Source organism: Pagrus major, chromosome 21 (assembly GCF_040436345.1).
Source record: "Pagrus major chromosome 21, Pma_NU_1.0".
Classification (NCBI taxonomy): Eukaryota; Metazoa; Chordata; class Actinopteri; order Spariformes; family Sparidae; genus Pagrus; species Pagrus major.
Genome location: NC_133235.1, coordinates 23959300 through 23964162, shown reverse-complemented (window position 1 = coordinate 23964162; position 4863 = coordinate 23959300).

The window sequence follows — 4863 nt, the reverse complement described above, 5'->3', positions numbered from 1 at the left end:
CTTTTGAAAAATGAGACTAATAATCAGTCTAGGAAAGGTTCAAGGAGCAACACTGTGTAAAGTACTTAAACACACAGTACGTAACTTCTGCTGCTTGGGGTCTTTTTGGTGACGTGAAGTAGGCCTAGCGTGGGATCATGGGAGTTGTTGTTTTCATTGTTAAACAACCACAATAGGATGTACCAGGAATACATCCTGAAACCCTGAAATAAGTTAGCATTTTTGCATCTTTTTGGTTAAATGCCTGAAATACGGTGGTTAACACTAGCTTAAGAAATGTTCACGTTTTGGCCTGCAACATAAAACACGCCAGTAAATACCCCATGTTTGAATTATAGAGCGTTCACATGTCTAAAAAGAGGCTGAAGGAGACTACAGAGGTTGTCGGGGACATTAAACGTCTTCAAACCGAACACGGAGGAGCCAAGGCGATGCTAACAGAAATGCGTCATCCCTCCAGCTCTTTGTTGCAAATGAAAATCTATCTGATCTGGTCAAGGATGCGGTCATGTATTAAACTTTTATTCACGTTACATTTAGTCTCATTCGCCAACTTCCTTCCTCGCTCTCTCACTCCTGGAAGTGACTTGCAACAAAATTAATTGCACCGTAAAATGATGGATTTCTCTGGGATTGAACATTGTTGGAAACATTCGGGATAACTCTACAAAGGTCTTTTGATGCAAAAAACCTTACATATATCTTTAATAAGTTGTTCCTTGGCTGAAGTGTTTTGTTAATCAGTGGTTAGAGATGAAAAAAATGTCAAGATAATTCAATAAATACTGAAAATACAGTAAATTTTGACTGTGATGTGAAAACGGGCATAAATGCTTACAGATTCCTTTGATCACTCTTTGGATAATTGCTCCAACAGTTGTCTCGCTCAGTCGAAAAACAAGAAATTCGATTAACGTGATCAAAACTGTTTCACATATACACATTAATTCATCGTGAGAATGCAGATGGCGTATTAGACACATCTTGGGAGGTTCCCAAACTTACATAACACTCATAAAAGAACAAATTGAATATTTTTGATGTCTTTTTATTTGCAACATACTACTTTATAAGACGGTATCAAAACAGGGAGACAAGAAGTTAAACATGCTCGTGAAGGTCAGAATCAGACATGTGGAACAGTACCCATGGAGCTTGTAGGTTTCTCCAGGTTTTTGGCAGGTTTTCTGGTTAAAGTATTGTCTTTATTCGTCTTCATTACACCATCATAAACCTGAATATCCTCCTCCGAACCCAAACATAAAGAAAAGTTCAGGTCAACGCCATAAAAACTGTAAAGTTATCTCTCGTTTCTTATCTGATATTCATCCGTACAATGCCTAATGCCTGTGGGAAGCTCAAATATACCAGAGTCTCGTGTGTGTGTGTGTGTGTGTGTGTGTGTGTGTGTGTGTGTGTGTGTGTGTGTGTGTGTGTGTGTGTGTGTGTGTGTGAGAGAGAGAGAGAGAGAGAGAGAGAGAGTTAAATCTATTGAAACCAGCCCGTGTGATCACATTTGCTTTTGATTATTTCATTAATTTCTCTCTGGGACATTTAGACGAAAATGAATGGGTGCTGTAGAATCTTTTATGTGTTGCCTCAGTGTACTCTAAAATTAAAATGTTTCAGCATTACAACCACATAAAAAGGAATAACTATCACGACTGTAAAGATGTGGTACGGTGGCTGAGTGATTAGAAAGACAAACTTAAGAAAGGCTGCCTGTTTTGAGTGAACGTTGCATTTAAGTCCCTGTTCTCTGACTCCTTTTGTTCATGTTAGTCTGAACAGCTGTTTAACCTGATTTCCACCAAATGCATGACCCGTAACAGGAGAGCGCGTTTTCATTTTTTTTGTCACAGAGCTTTAACATTGAATACAACATGTTCTCGTTCACATACGACTTTCAAAAATAAAACAATCATGCCAGTATTGTTTACTGCTCCGGGGTGTTTGTGACATAGTAAATAAACAGAAGTGACGTTTACCTTCTGTTTGACCACATAGCCAGGTATAAACATGGTGTTGTACAGTCTGCTTTCATGTGCATGTGTGTGTATGTGTGAGTGTGTATGAGGCTCGGTTTAGAGGTGGACGTGCATGACAGTAACTTCAAAAGACCGAGGTATCAGATTCAGACATGGGCAGCTTTGCTTGGGCTGACAAACGAGGAGCTGTTGTGTGAGAAGCGAAGGAATTTACAGCATCTACCTTTCATCTACACAGGTGGGCCTGTGTGTACGTGTGTGTGTGTGTGTGTGTGTGTGTGTGTGTGTGTGTGTGTGTGTATGACGAGGCAACGTGGGTGTACATGTGTGTATGTGTATGTGAGTTTGTAGTTTGTTTTGTGTTTGAGGTTATAAGAATGTGTAGTGTGCATAAGTACAGTTGTGATATTTGTGTGAATGCGAGCGTGTATGTGTGTGTGTGTGTGTGTGTGAGTCAGGCGAGTCACAACAATGATCCAGGACGCGGTGATCCCAGACACTTTCCAGGTGGTTCAACGCTCCAGTTCAGTGACTCTCTGCGTTAATTGTTCACGAAGTGGAGACTGTTTAAAACACTGAAGTGAGAAATGAAATATTGCCAAATGTTTGAATCTATCAAAGTAATAAGAAATCTTCTCAGACGAGCAGGAATGTGACAGTGAAGCGTGTGAGACAACACATTTTGAGAGCTTATTTCCTTACCCGGGTTTTTTTGTCGGTGTCAGGTGACTTACAGGAAGCCAGAGCATAATGTTCGCCTCAGGCACAATGAAATGAAAATTAAACAGAAATTAAAAACCGTTGTAATTATATCCTGTAATGAGTCATATATTTAATTATGTTCGACCCAAATTGTTACAACAATATGTCATAAATTAGGCAATGAAGCGGATAAAAGTCCGGGAGCTTTTTGATGTGTATATCTCTCCCTTTTTTTTCAACTTACAGTAGCTTAGGCAGCACTGAAGTGTGTCTAATTCTCCATGTTACACAAAACAGGCAGCAAATGGCTTCTTACAGTCACCCTGACTCTGTGCAATGTTATTGTATGAGTGATGTGTCCTCACTACACTTCATGTGGTTTTCTTAACAACATAAGTACAGCGATGTGACTGAAAATATGAAAGTTATCCTGATTAATATCCGTATGTAACTAAAGTTGACATTTTGGCCTGAGGGTGGCAGAAATGTGTCTTTGCTTGCATGTGTACAAGACACATTAAAAACACAACATATCACATTCACAAACAGGACACTAAAGAAAGATATAAAGAGCTGTGTGTTGAGCTAGCAGGCTCGCTTCAAAGCGTAGCTGTCGTTAATGATTTAGATGTTTTATGGCAACGGGGACAAATGATTTTCTGTTTGCACAGGGGACTCTGTATCTTTGCCCTGCCGTCCTCTAAAATGTCATCGCTCCAGTGACCATGAACGTCAACAGAAAAATTTTAGGATTGAATCTTGTCTTGTCAAAATGTTCGGCAGGGGTACAAGATTTTTTTAAAAAGCTCAGGAGAAAAGGTCAAAGATGTTACCAAAATCAGGATCATCCTCTGGGGACAATGCAAAACCTCTATTTCAGTTGTTAAAGATGTATTTCTTCTGGAGGAAAGATGTGCACAGATAACTGACTGACATTGCACCCAGGGGCGCCTCGGTTCAAGTTGAGGGAAATAAGACGAAAGATAAAATGTGATTGTGAAGCATGAGGTTGAATATCAGATGATGCCTTGTTCATAAAATCTTCTTGGTCAATGATTTGTTAATTTTGAACAGGGAGGATAGCCCAATGTGAGCGACCCCCTGCCTCCACACCACCAACCAACACTCACACACACACCTATACCTCCCAACTGAACTATACAACCCCTCTGCAGGATGTCTTTTGTGCTTTTTGGTCATTTTGCTAACAAGGTAGGATGGAGTCCCCTCTTAAATCGTCTCATCTCATGAGTTTATCTCCAATTATGTTGATTTGAGAAAGGTGCTTCACGAAATTTTAGATGATTTTTGTGTACTGGCCTTTCAGCACTTCAAACACATTGTTTGATATCTGATGGCACTAGGACACATTTATCAGTCTAAACTGGTATTTCATCTATAATGATCTGATGTACCGTACTTTATAAAGAAGGCCTATCGATCGTGACATGTGCATGCCTTGTGATTTGTATAAGTGAGTCAGTGATTAATGATCAGTCAGTATGTTGAGCATTCATCTGATTTCAGTGAGATTTGTGCCTAAAAGTAAATCCACTTGTAAACATGGATACTATCTAGGTTTACAATATAAACATACGGAAACCAAACCTTTTGTCTGACGCCTCAACAATGCACCTTGATAATGGAGAGGTGTATTTAACTAGTATATTTAACCAGCAAACACTGTCAGTTTGTTGGCATTAGTGATAACAGCGCCGACCCCGCAGCTCTTCGCAGGGTCACAGGCAAACACGCACTCGAAAAAGACCGGCAAAGACAACAGAACCACTTTTTTCATTCAATTTATTTTGTTAGTTAAATTTCTATAGCAGGTGAGGGAACATAACGGTCACACGAGGGTTTTTTCTTGAGCATAGTTTTCAGAAGTCACAGTGTTTTAGACATGGACAAGAACATTTCTTTAAAAAAAAAAAAAAAAAATGACAATGAAGAAGGAAGGGCCAAGAGGAAACTTTTAAAAAACAAGGTGTAACAGTGACACAATCCTACACACCTTCTTCTCCTTCATGGTCCCCCAACTGCCCCACCAAACCAAACAAAACAAAACAAAAAAAAAGGCCTCTGCTCTAAAGTGTTGTCAACCCCTCCCTCCCCGAATCCCCCCCATCCCAAAATGCAAACAAAACAACAAAACAAAAACAAACTCGCCAAC